Genomic DNA, 15,292 nt, shown 5'->3' with positions numbered 1-15,292 from the left:
GAACATATCGGGGGGTACTCGACATTCTGGACTTGAACTTCACATGTTTTCTCTCTAGTCTTTGATACAAGTTTACAATTAATTTTGAAGATATTATCATTAATATTTTGGGATTTCTACTTTGATCTAATCTGAGAAATACTCATTGCTATTCATCTTGCTATAAGTTCATCTTTCAAATTATGAATTCAACTTGTTGTATCGATTATTACATTATGAGTGGCTAAATCCCTTTAACCCAAATTATGGGATCTATGGGTTAGGTCTTGGTAAGTTGCTAAATGTTCAAGATTCTAAAGGTAATAGGACCCCTTGATAATTTTGAGGTTTTAATTATTGTCTGTTGGTTGCAAACGATAGATAGCACCTACTTTGATTTGCTTGAGATAAGAAATCAACTATAGTAGGAAGTGAATTATTGACAGGGACTTGGAAGCTACCAACCTTGCGTTTAATAATTGACGATGTAACAAGGTTAATTAACCTAAGGTGAAGTCTGGTCAGTGAATATAAATTTCCTAAGTCCAAGAGGATTAGGTAATTAAATTCTTAAGTAGGTCGAGAGACATTTAGACATAACTTCGATAAAGACAATCTGTTGTTCCTACCTATCGTGAGAATCATGAATCACTATTAGCATCTGCAAGTACCAAAATCCATAGTGAACATAATTCTGGTTTTTCATAAATTCTTGATTACAAACACTGAAACTAAAGTGACCAACAATTATTTGTTGATCATCAAAAAACCCTCATTTTATCTTTCCGTATCATTTGTTTGAATTTAACTTGTAGCTTTAGTTTTAAACTATTTTAATCGCCACTCACATTGTTTCCTATTGATTCGACCTCGACTCTAAAGTTGGGTAAATATATTGACGATGACAGCCTTGCACTAAATTGACGTGTAAGTTGAGCGTTATCACTCGTACCTTGAATTTGGATCTAGATGCTGCTGCCAGTACTTATCAGATCATAAGTTATATATTGCTTAACAAAAAAATGACTAAGAGAACGAATGGTAAAGAACGCATAGACGCACTAATGCTAAGGACTGGTACGCATAACTCTTTCTACTGTGGAATTCTAGTCAGCTCCCAAATTAGTAAAGCACCAAGACTCTTTGAAGTTTGCTCATTTAATAAAGATTTTCATCCGGACAACTCAACATATATGCTAACACCAAAATTTCTTATCAAAAAACTACAATGATTCGAACTGAATACATGGCTCAATTTCCCTAAAACATTCACATGAAAATTGGAACTCATAGTCTGTACTTCCAAACACCACAAGATCATCACACAAAAGAATGGTGAAGAAATAAAGAAAAAAGGAACTTACCTTTATTTACTCAAGAAGAAGTTCAAAAGAAAAATAATTTAATATAGAACCATCAGGATGCCTGTAAGTAACACCCAACTGAATTTCTGATAGATCTAATAGCACATCTAGCTTTGTTAGGTTTAGAGAAGCAAATCCACTTATTTGACAATAGTATCTCAGCTCAACTATGTCTAGCCAACCACAGCAACGCGGTCGTTCAGTAGTTGTGCCAAACTCCTGGCCAGCAAAACAAAGGAGGTCACTACCTTTGCCCATGATTTCTGTTGGAAAAGAATCAGAACCAACTCATGTGATATATGCCTTAACCTGCAGGAAAAACATCAGTTAAAAATGCTCAATGTATACAGTTTTAAGCTTAAAATACAATAAAAGCCAACTGAAAGACCATGCAGTGAATTGGTTCCAAAGAGCTATTTGATATGAGGATCGTATTATTCTGGCAAAGATTTGGGTGCATTGTACATTTAAATGATCGACAACGATAGATGTACTACAATATATTTTTGGAAAGATAAAGCTAGTTTTTACTTCCACAATATTAGCCAGACTATCAGATAAAATTAAACATTATGAGAATTCTTCAGTCTTCAGTATAAAAGGACAAAAGTTACTTTAAGAAAATAAATCAATTCTGCTTACTACACCAACAAGATTAACAACAACTCTCAGAGCAATGCTAAGACCTATGCAGATTCAACCAGCTGATATACAGGATGAAATCACAAAAAGATATATTCCAAAATTGATACCCAACATTGTTACCTGACCACCTTTCACCAAACTCTTCTTTTTCTGAGATACAACATTGTTCATGAAGTGCACAATATTTGTAACAAAAGGTTCTAACCTTACAGCAAATTTCTTATAGCACTCTACTTTTTCCCTGAGCGTATTAGGACCACACTTCAAACCGTGGAATCTTGTAGCAACATCTAATAATAAAAGATCAAGCTTTGGGGGGGGATGTGTTCATATGCCTTAAATCACCTACTTTTATGCCATTTCTAATAACTTTGCTTGAATAGCAAGGCCCAATACCTCACTTGGTTGTTCCAATTAAGGATTTAGCTAGCTCAGCTTCTCTAAGGCCATTTATATTTTTGGTGAAAATCAAATAACAAGTGAAACTATCATATACCAAAATCCTTCCTTGGAAAGTGACCCCGCTAGATTCAAGATTGTCAATTTCTTTAAAGAGTCCCGACAGAGGCACCATGACTCCATTACCAATAACACATAGTTTCCTCGTTGAGAATCCCAGAAGGGACAAGGTGCAGAACAAAGTTCTTCCCCTCAGAATTGTAAATAGTGTGTTCAGCATTGGCTCCCCCCGACAGCAAGAAATATTATTGAAGATCTCAGCCAGGTGATATATGATATGATTTAGTAATATCAGTGAGATTTCAATCACTATTGTTTGAGGAATTATTCTAAAATAGACTATAATCATCTAAGTTTCAATCTTTCAAAGCAAAGAGGGTCTATTAACTAATGATCCCTATCAATGGCTACAACAACAACAACATACCCAGTGTACTCCTTCAAAGTAAAATCAGGGGAGGATAAAGTGTACGGAGTTCATATCTATGGCTCAAACGCATGCCGAATGATTTTTAAAAAAGAGGAATTACCTCGTACAAGCATAAATCTCATATTCCTGTGAGTTCTCCTGCAAGCATTCAAACTAAATACTTAACTCTAGTCTGATCTCGCATTAAATCAAAAATCAACCTGTGCACCTATAAAATCAATCACCAAGTCAACACAGGAAAACAGAGAACATTAATCATTAATTGCTCCTTAATATCAACTGAGCCTATTAACAATAATAATAATAAAATTTAGAAAAATGGTATAATCAGTTTCAAGTTGTAGACACCTGTTATAAGAATTTTTTTAAAAACAAATGCAGTAGTATAATATTCAGTAGCTTTTAGTCTTTTAGACATAGTATCAAACACTATCGTTACACCAGTGTATAAATCAGAGAAAAAAATACATGCATGTAAAAATCCATCAAAACTATCATAAGAATGGAGAAATTACTACCAAATGTCCAACAAAATATCATTAGCAATTACCGAAAGCATTAAACAAATAAAGATACATAAAATACTCAGCACGACAGAGGTAAATAAAGCACGATAATAATGTGAGAGAAAAGAACAACCAGGCAGCAACAATAATCTTGGAAAGTCCAACATACAATTACTAAAAAAGCTGAAGATTTTCTAAATTTTATTTTGAAATAGAAGAAACAAATCTTCAATTAGCAAGTTTCAAATGTAGTTAATTAGTCCCACCATTTATGTCAAAGCTCAAGCCTTCGCCAATTAGCCACCACACGCACGATAGAACATTAAAAAATATTGGAAGATGAAACCCCTAAAATTTACTCTGAAACACATGTAGATAAAAAGAAATAAAAAAATATTCATTTTCATATCAATTTACAGCGATGAAGCCCAAAAGACACTAGTGAAGTCCTTCAAAAAAAAGAGGGGGAAGAAGAAACAAATCGCGCCTGGGGCAAAGCTAAAAAAAGGAAGAACAACTAATCTAGATGAAAAAATTTAGTACCTTTTCTTGTTTGGCAAAGTAACATCCTGAGAGGAGTATCTCCAATGTAAAACAATTGGTATTGTCCATTCACAGTAGCATACCACGTGTGTATTGAGTTCGCTACGTGGTCCATTAACTGTGGATTTATCTTTTATTTAATTTACAATAACGCTCTTGTTTAACCAAAAGCTTCACTTATATTTAGTAGATATATATATATATACATACATACATATATATACATATATATATATATATATATACACACACGCATACCACGTGTGTATTGAGTTTGCTACATGGTCCATTAACAGTGGATTTATCTTTTACTTAATTTACAATAATGCCCTTGTACCACCAAAAGCTTTACTTATATTTAGTAGATATATATATATATATATATAAGCTAAATTAATTCTTTAGATTTATTTAATGAGTTTAGTTATTTTTGCTTAATTTTTTTAACACTAAGTTCAAATCACCACATTTAATTAGCATAACTTTTACCATACATATTACTACTATATATAAGAGAGAATGTGAGATTTTGATAGTTCGCACTTAAAACTTTTTTGTCAATTTTATACCTAATTTAAATTTTAATTATTCTACAAAGTTTCATTCATTTTTGTAAATTTGAACAATTCTATGAACTTATTAAATGCTAAAGAAGTGATGAGTCACAGAAAAATGATAGTGACATCATAAAAAACTATTTATATAGTCAAATTCAGAATTGATCCAAGAGTTTATTATCTTTCTATTGCGTGGAAATGTTTATTAATCTTATCTCAAATTATCATTTCTTGTAACAAACTTATCATGGACAAGTAATTAAAGTATCTTGACATTCCCTTTCAAACATAGTACATGCTTAATTATTAAATAATATAACTAAAAAAGTTTGAATATTTAACATTTTTTAAGAAAAATATATTTTAACTCTCCAAATATTAATAATACTAAATAATGAAAAATCAGAGTAATTCTTTTTCACATTTTATGATGATGATTTTTTTAACAAAAAATGAAATTATCAATATTTTATAGAATTTAGAATAAAATAATTAATTTAACACAAAACATTAAAGCTTCATACACGTTTAAGAAATATCAATATAATTTCTTAACATGTATTTTTAGAAAAAAGAAACTACTAAATTTTAAAAAAATAGTAAACTTTCAATTCTTTTGTATGGTTTAATATGAAGGAACATCTACAAAAGTATTTTGTTGAATCAAGTTTTTTAATTATTTAAATTAAATTCCATCATTATTTATAAGTTAACTTTATTGATGTTATCCTACAATAATTTGCAATATTAAATATTTATTATATTACTTTGAATGTAGAATTATTATTTTTTTTTGTAATAAACGAGTTAATTAAAATAAGTTTAATTAGGAAAAACTTAATGAAAAAGAATTGAGAAAAGAATGATGAAGTTAATTCAACATAAGATAAAACTTGATTGGATCATTAAAGATTTTAATCTTCAAAACTACCACTAAAACAAAAAGAAAAATAGTGTTGGTGCATGCATGTGTTTGAAACTAAAAAGAAAATCTAAAATAAACTCTAAGAAAATAAAATTATTCTTTCAATTTAAAAAATAATAATTTGATTAATATTAGATATATTGAGATATGTTCGAACTACCTGTAAGAAAAATAAAATAAAAATTAAAAAACAAGAATGGAAATAAGATAAAAAAAAAAAGTTTACAAATATAAAGTTTAATATTAATTTTGGGCCCGGGCTTAGCACCACAGACACACACACACACACATACATACATACATACATACATAGATTGACACCACCTAATATACATTTATTTATCTTAGTCTCATGTGTACAGGACACCAAAACTCTTGCAAAAGTCTTTAGATTGCAGAAGTCTCCAGATTATATTGGCAAATACATGTCACAAATCAATATAGGTTGTGGTGGAATAACTGAAGTCTCCTCACCCTTAATTGGATGTCTCGAATTCTTAAACTTCAATGTATCAAAAAAAGTTCTTGATAGGTAGACCGACTAAACAAAAGAAGATCTCTAAAATTAATTTGTTTTCAAATATTTCCTTATTATCTCTATATTACCATTCGTTCATCTGTCTTCAAGTCTTTAAATAAAGGACAAAAAGGTCAATCAATATCTAAGAACCTTTGTACTTTTATCACAAATGGTACTCGTACCAAATACTACATGAATCAAATGTGAGGAACATTTTTTATGTATTTGTGACATATAAACATATACCTGATCATTAAGGATAAATCTAACAAATTTTTAGCAAGAGGATCAAGTAAAATAAATCTAAAGGGTATAGTAAAGCTAATTTATTAAAAATGGATTAGAGAGAGAAGGTATCGTTTCTCTCTACTCATTTTTCCCTAGTTCTTCTCCTTCTTTGGACTAATAGGCACAATCGAAATGCAAAAGTTATTGCCCCTCTCCCATCACAGATGACCTCACAAATGATGTCCTAATGTTGGATAGTAAACCCTCTTATAAAGACGCAGCTTCGAATAAGCTTCCTATCACCAAATTCCAATCAGAATCCCCTCTTCCCAAGGAAGATGAGGATAATCTGGAAAAAGATCTAATTAGTTTATCAATAGTAGAAAAAAAACATCTTTATGAACCTTGAATATATTTAGTCATCATTAAACTATTCCAGAATAAATTCACCCACCAATATATCAAAACAAAATTGAAAGCACTTTGGAAGCCAATTGAACCCCTTTGTGAAATCGACCTAGGTTCAGATTTCTTCACTGTCAAATTCGATAACCCAGAGAGTCAGGCAAAGACACTACAAGGGGGACCATGCTTCATAGCCAGTAGCTTCCTATAAGTAAGGAAATAGGAGTCTAACTTTATTCCAAGTGCAACCCAGATCGACTCCACAACAATCTGGATTCGATTACCCCAACTTCCTACCGAATTCTATGATACACTTATTCTTCAAAGGGTGGGGAGGAAAATACGTATTTTATTTGGCAGTATTTTAGATGTTAAACTTTTGAAGATCGACACCTATACATACATGATTTTAAGAGGAAGATATGCTCGAATTTGCATCCAAATTAGTGTAGGTGACTCGGTCATGACCTCAGTCATCATCAGCAGCCATAAATAAAACATCGTCCATAAGGGAGAGAGTTTACTCTACAAATCATGTGGCCAACTAGGTCATACAGCCTCAAGCTGCCAAACCAAAGTTGAATCCGTGGAATCAAACAAGACCACATCCAATCCAATGAAGAAGGTCGACAATGAATGGCAAACTATCTCCTTTGCAAAGAAAAAAAAATCAGACTAACATAAGACAGCACCTTACATTGTTCGCCAACATAGGTAAATCTTAGAAGAAGGCGCTAGGTAAGTCCCCTAGCCCTTCTACTTTAACATCTCTGCCAGTTAGAATAGCGAACAATGGCAGTGAGATTGAAAACCTAGGGCAGACCCATAACATCGGGATTTTTCAAGGCAAAAATCAATTTATGCCTGTTGAATCCCAAAGAGAAACTGATCCTCCCATCAAAACCTATAATGGGTCAGCCCCAGTTCTTCCAATACTGTTGAACACTAATGCACCCTATAGGGCCCAACAGAAAATAAGGGTCGTCCAATAAATTCCCATGTCTCCAAGCCCATCACCTCATTGGATTCGAGTAGGCCCTTAATGAAAGAACCTATTTTTATTAACTCTCGCTATTTTGAATAGTTCTATTTCCTCTACTATTGTGGGAAAAAAGGACTGAAATTCTTTATTGGACCCACCCTTTCCAGCTCAGCTCAGGCTCTCAAAAGCCTAGAGCTAAAATTACTCAAACGCCAGCAAAAAACTCTTCCACCTCTCAAATGATTTGATGAAAATTATCTCTTGCAGACATAACATTTAATGCTAATGTCAATTCCAATATGGAAACTCTTCTTCTCAGCCCTTTAGATATGACCTCTAATACACAAATGTGTATCATGCAAATAATTTCAGACAAAATAATCAGCACTCCTCCGAATTCCAACAAGATCATAATGTCATGGAAGCTCTCCTTCCAGACCACCTACCAACTTCTTGGATAGAGGTTTGTCTCTCCCATCAAGTTATCCCACTCCACCTACAATGAGAATAAAGACAAGTAAACTTGTACATTTAGGATCTGAGATACTTAGCCCAACTAGCCATGGAATGCCTTCACTAGGGGCTACTAAGTTTTGGTCAGAATGTATAGATAGCGAACCCATTTCATGTAATCGGTTCGTTCTTCCAGAAGGACCTAACACCTGCGAACCTATCAGAGCTAATGAACTAAGTAAGATTGAGCTTACCATTCTTCCTAATAATGCTCACAGTAAGATTGAGCTTACCATTCTTCCTAATAATGCTCACCTATACCATCTAAAGTGAGAGAGGATGGTCGTTCAATAGCTCAACTTTCGTTAATATTGAATCCACGAGGAGCAAGATTTAGATTTCGAGTCCTATGGGTGTCAAAATTACTAAAAAATACCCAAAGTGTACACAATGTAAAACACATAATGTATAATTTATGGGGAAGTTCAGTTTGGAAAAGGATTTTTTGTCAATATCGAGTTAAGAAACACACTACAATAACACTTTTGTTTTAGAATTCAATTTTGGAGGGATCTTGGAATTATGTCTACCTAAGGGCAATTTGTGCATGGGATCATGATGTCTTGGTGTAAGTTCTAACCGTTGATGACATGGTAGGATAGGTTGAAAGTCCTTGAGGCTAGTTTGTCAACAAAGCCTCAGGGATATCACTCCTTGACTCTTTCGAGCACCTAATGAGTGTATTAATAAAAGCCACCCAAAACCTCAATTGGGTATCCCTATTTCTAGAAAGATGCCAATGACATAAACTACTCTCCATCTACCCTTATTTCTAAGATGGCAAAAGATAGTAAGCTACATCTTTAATTGTCCACTATTGTTTTATCCCCCTATATCCTTCTTTTAAGAAAGCTATAAGTTCCCAAGAGTTCACCCACATCCCTCTTTCAAGGATGATGAGAGCTTTCAAAAGTTTGGGGTTTTCACTCAACAAATTTATTTTAAAGATTTGGGGTTTTCGCCCACAAATCCCAACTATTTAAACCAAGCAACAGTGGAATCCATAATTAACAACTAAGAATTACACAAACACATCATCACCCAAACACAACTGCACCTTAGTTCAACATAATCCCAAGACTAAAAGATTTAGCTACTCATGAAGTAGAGAGAAAGAAATATACCAAAAGAAGATTCACTCATGACATCCATGATAATGAAAAATAAGGATAATCTTTCCTTTTTTACACTTATTCTAGGGTTCCCAAGGTTTCTAATTTTTAATTTACTCAATTCAATAATGCCTAAAGGGAAAAAAATATTTGTGTCTTATATATAAAGTGGAATCAGCTATGTTAAATTACAAAATTACCCTGGGCTAAAATCCCGCTACGCTGCGATCGCATTAGCTTGGCCTCGATTGAGGCTACTGTGATCGTGATAAGATTCATGCGATCGGGGTGGATGACCAATCTTGACAGACTACGATCGTGGCCCTCAGATCGTGATTGCAGTAACTGAGCCTGATCCATGCAGGGTCTTCAGCTGAGGACTTTTCCTCTCCTTTTGATCTCTATTTAGCTCAAGTCCACATCTTTCTATTTCATCACCTGTGTGCATGCAAGAATGTGAAAAATAGTACATTTAATCACAAACATGTCTCATTTATGCACTCAAATCATAATAGTAAGCATAAATATTGAGAGCAAATAAATGGTAAATTCACCACTCATCACTTCCCTCCTCTAAATTCTCATCTCATAATCTAAGGTCCAATTTTTATGAATCCCACTGGGAAAAATCAAGTCAATCCAGTCCTGATACCAACCCCATATTTTACTCCTCCACCTCTATCTCAAAAGATGCTAGAAAAAGAAAAGACTCTGGAGGCTCTGAGGGAAAGCAACAAAGAGATGGAAGGGTTACTAGCATAACTGCAAATCCTAAAATATATGCTCTCACTCTGGAAAGGCCTGTAAGTTTAGAGTTTATAAAACTTATTCACGAAATAGTCATTGTACTCTTACCCTAAGAACTATCCAAGCCAGAAGTAAAACTAAATCTCCCAAACCTTACGATGGCGGAACACTTCACAGTTAAGTTAACCCCTCTATTAAGGAAGAGAGAGGCTCAAGAGATAAAAGAACCCTCCAATCCTCAAGTAAAGAGAAAAGGTTTGATAAGAGACACTCCTCAAACTTTCAAACCAATGATGATGAACTACTTAATATGGAATGCTAGGGTACAAATAGTGTAGAATTTAGGCTACATTATAAATTCATGGTTAGCATCCACCAGCCCTCTATTCTGGCTCTTTTGGAAATAGGATGATAGACCATAAGAATCTTACTGATGAGCTTAGTTACCATTGTCATATTTAATCTAGTTCCACTGATAGCTCAGGGGGCATTGTCATCATGTGAAAGGAGAACAACATCACCATCAATCATCTTTTCATCTCCCCTCAGGCTACTCATGTCACTATCAAGGTTTGTTCTCCTCCCTCTTACTGGATATTTAGTATTATTTATGCTAGCACTGACTATAATATTAGGAGGCATCTTTTGTATCAGACCATATCTATGTCTGGTACTATTGACTCCTTTGGTTATGATAGTTGGTTGGTGGGGGATGATGTCAATAAAATATTAAAAAAGACTGAAAAATTTAAGGGGAATAGAATAAATCTTAATAGGTCCTCCCTCTTTTGGCATTACATTAATCATTGTAATCTTATTGACCTTAGCTTTAGAGAAAGTAAATACACCTGGTCCAACATAAGATATAGGAATAGGCATAGCCCGATCATAGAAAGGCTTGACAGATGTCTCGTAAATGACTATTGGATATATCTATTTCCTAAAGTTTTTGTCCTTCACCTCTCTAGAACCCACTCGGATGAATTTTCCCTCATTAGTCTCACCAGACCTCATAACTTTCCTAATCCTTTCAGAGTTGAGTCCATGTGGTGAACCATAGGGATATTGACAATCTTATTAATAAATCCTTCCAAGAGGGAGTTGATCTTAACACAGCTGCTCTTGTTTTTGCAAACTCTGTAAAAACTTGTAATAAAGAGGTTTTTGGAAATATCTTCCAAAAAACACATTTTAGTTAGGTTGGCTGGAATCTAAAAATCTCACAACTATTCCACTAGTCCTTTCCTTCATGATCTAGAGAGGACCCTTTCCAATAATGTCAACTACATCTTAGATCAGGAAAGGGAATTATGGAAGCTAAAATCAAGTATCAAATGAATCATATATAGGGACAGGAATACTAAGTTTTTTCATACTTCCACCCTCAACAAGAGAAGAAGGAATAATATCAACTTCCTCCAAGAGAATGACACTTGGATTTATGACCAAACTGGGATTAAAGAGGCCATCATATCCTTCTATACATCTATGTTTACCTCAGAACATAAGAGTTCTACTTATAGGTGTCAATCTAACCCCTCCAACTCTGGATCTATCAACTCCTGTAATCATGCCCTCATGGATTCTATTCCTGACATTGAGGAAATCAGGAAAGTTGTGTTCTCATTTTCACCTTCTAAAGCTCCTGGATCAGATGAGATGTACCCTTTTATGTACTAGAAGTATTGGGACACAATGGCCCCCTTCTCCTAGACTTCCGTACAAACACCTTCTCCACCTACTCCATGGATAATAAGGCTAACTCTACTTATCTTTTCTTCATTCTTAAGTTAAAAGCTGCTATTTCTTTAAGAAATCTTATAACCATTGGGTTGTGTGATTCACAATACAATATTATTACTAAAATCACAGCCAACAAAATTAAGCTCTTTCTCCAATACATAATTGGCCATAACTAGGCCAGTTTTCTCTCCAAAAAGGGACTTCTAAAAATAATATCATTATCCAGGAGTACTTAAACTGCTTCAATAGGATGAGAGGGAAAATATATACATGATCCTAAAGATTGGCCTTGAAAAAGCCTTTGATAGTCTGGAATGGTCATTCATTAGACAAGCTCTACATTTCTTTAACTTTTTCCCTGGCCTTTTCAAACTCATCCTCTCTTGTATCTCCACCTCTTCCATCTCTGTTCTGGTGAATAGAAGCACAATTCCTAGGTTTAAGACTACTAGAGGCATAATGTAGGGAGATCCTGTCCCCTTGCTTTTTTATTCTATGCATGGAACTTCTCTCTAAAAGAATCAACTATGATATGGATACCCTTCAGTGGTCTCCTATATCTCCTACTTGTTCTTTGCATATGATCTTATCTTTTTTGCTAGAGTTGATAATGCTAACTGTCACACTATCACCAAGACTCTAGAAAGCTGCAGCATACACTCTGGCCAAAGAGCAAATCACAAAATAAGTCTTATTCTCTAGGAATTGTAGTACTACCACTCAGCAAGACCTATTTACCATATTAGGTATCAAGGTTTGCAATAACTTTGGAAAATATTTTGGATTCCTAATTTTCTATAATAAACTGCTGGGGATTTTCAGTTCATACTAGACAATATGAACTATAAGTTAGCTGGTTGGAAAATTAAATTCCTCAACATGGCTAGCAGAACTACTTTAGTAAAAGTCTCCCTGACAAGCATGCGAAACCATGTTATACAATACATTCTCTTTCCTAGTAAAATCCACAGACTCATTGATAGGACTCAGAGAAACTTCATCTTGGGAACCACTACCTCTAAAAGGAGAATACACATGGCAAAATGGGATACCATCACTAAGCCCAAGAAAGAGAGAGGGCTGGGAATGCAGAAATCTTGCATAAAAAATGACACACTCTTTAGAATCCTAGCCTGGAGGATAAAAACCAATCCCTTATCCCTTTGGGCCATGGTCCTCATGCATAAATACAATACTAACTTTGGTAGCTTATTCGTTATGCTTCTAGAACTTGGAAAAATATTCAAATAGATTAGAACCTATGTAGTGATATTATCTAATGGTCCATTCACAATGGGAAAAAAGTGGATGCATGGAAGGACATGTGGGTAACCAACTTTCCTTCCTTGAACCACATTATTCAGGAACCCCTCCCAAATCCATGCCCTCTCCTAATTATGGCACACTGATGTCTGAAACCTAGACTCCTTTCTTTTTGATATCCCACAAACATTATTCATAATATCAAGAACAGTTTTTTCCCAAACCATAAATTAAATATTGATACTCTTCTATGGCTCTTAAATGGTAATGGTATCTTTACCTGCAAAAAGTGTTTTTCCCACATCTCCGAGAAGGGGATGATTCTAACCACACTCCAAATCCCTGTGGTTGGATATGAAACACCAAAATTCCCAATAAGAACAAATTTTTCCTCTAGCTAATCCATCATAAGAGCCTCTCTTCCAGATCCACCGTGTCCAATAGGGGCATTACCATTAATTTCTTCTGCCATATTTGTAATCACCCTCTGGAAGACATCCACTGCCTCTTGTTTGAGTTCAATCCCACCAGATTTATCTGGATGGATCTAATCCAAAAATACAATGGAGACTCTAATATCCACCTCTACAACTTCTCTCCAACTAACTGGGAAAGCATTTGAAAAACCCTGAGCCAGTCCACCTTTGATAACAGAATTGGCTGGTCCACTCTTCTTCCATTTTGTCTGTGGAATATCTAGAAAATAAGGAATAATAACATCTTCAACAACCAAAGATGCTACCCATCTTTCAAAAATCCCTACTATGAGGCCATTGAGTTCTTCCACCTCAATAACCATTTTAATCCTAAGCCTTGCAGCACCATTTTTGTTTGTTGGATCCCTTCTCAAAGCAATACTTACAAATTAAATACGGATGACTCTTGCCATGGTAGTCTTGGCAAAGGGGTTATTGGGGGTGTGGTGAGGAATTGCACATGGAGCTAGTCTTGGGCTTCATGGAAACTTTCACCCTATGCTACCAATAATCCATAGAGCTTCTAGCTCTAATAATGGGCCTCATGCTAGTACTGGAGCACAACTTGTGCCCCATCAAAATCAATATCGATTCAGAGGAGGTTATACATATGTTACAAAAAGGCAACTTAATCTATAACCCTATTATTAATGAATGGAGGCCTCTGATAAGAAGATTGGAAGGACTATTCGTTCACCATAGCTATAGAAAATAGAACAGGGTAGCTGATGTCATGTCCAAGGCGGGAGCTAGTCTAGATCACTATAAAGATGCAAACTTTTCACAGCACCACCCCTTTTTGCAGCCCACGATATCTAGGCAGATATGAAAGGAACTTGCTATCATAGAAATGTACCTTCACTTTTGAACACTATTGGGTTACGTCCAACTTCTTTTGTAACGAAGCCGGACTAAGCTCCCTAAAAAACTTGTGTTTTTTTCGTCTTAATGCATATCTTACCAATTAAAAAAAGCTAATTTACAGTACAAAAAAATGATTTTCAATTCAAATAGAATACTTAATTAGTTTTTTCTTAACAATAGCAGTGCCAAATCCCGCCTAGATTTATTATTATATACCTTATTCTTTTAAACCAAATAAAAAAGAACAGTGTCAATCCATATAGAATATAGAATATCCTAAAACTAACACTCCCTCGGTTTCAAAATAGATGGTCTTTGTTGACTTGTCACGTCTTTAAGAAAATATATATTAAGGGTTTTTATCAAATTAGACTTATTAATTATGCTTTAAAATTATAAATATAAATTTGAGTATCTGCACTTTATTTAGTCATTTAATGATAAAGATAGTTTTGAAAAAATATAATAAAATCCTCTTGATTTCATAAAAGAGACAATTAAATTGAAACAAATATTTTTAGAAAGAAGGTGTACTGTTTTAAAACAAAAAGAATATATATTTAGAATGGAATATTTTATTTGATTTACAGAAAATTTATTGTGATAAAATCTAGCTGTCCGAAAATTATTAAATTTAATCTAAAGCATAAAAACTTCAATTTTCTAACACATTAATGATAACTTATGGTTCATAAAGACTCGTGAGTTATTAATTCCTCATGCAAAGATATCATTATATTAGCTTTTTTCAATTTTTTGAAAGGTGTTCGAAAGTCTCCAAGTTCAAGGGTGTCAGTTTGTGAGTTTACATGAATTGAGCATTAGAATAGGTGGTATTTTTGGCTATTGTGCTTATGTTTGTTGGTCTCTTGAATTTGTAGTTTAGATGAACCTTTGATTAAACCACACAAAGTATATGCCATAGGATGTATATGCATAATATGATCAATTGTTTATTTCTTTAGATGTTTTTTAAGACTTTTGAGTGTCTATAATGTCAAATCAGATGGTCGAATGCTACTTAAGTGGCT

At 34.0% G+C, this 15,292-nt stretch overlaps 1 pseudogene; it reads right to left on the bottom strand.

Moving 5' to 3' along the window:
• Window positions 1-1,613: 1,613 nt before the first annotated feature.
• LOC107846512 lies at window positions 1,614-2,689 on the bottom strand (annotated as a pseudogene).
• Window positions 2,690-15,292: the final 12,603 nt, after the last annotated feature.

Source organism: Capsicum annuum, chromosome 11, assembly GCF_002878395.1.
Source record: "Capsicum annuum cultivar UCD-10X-F1 chromosome 11, UCD10Xv1.1, whole genome shotgun sequence".
NCBI classification, from domain to species: domain Eukaryota; kingdom Viridiplantae; phylum Streptophyta; class Magnoliopsida; order Solanales; family Solanaceae; genus Capsicum; species Capsicum annuum.
Note: the sequence above shows the minus strand (reverse complement) of the source record. Positions and strands in the feature narration are given on the sequence as shown.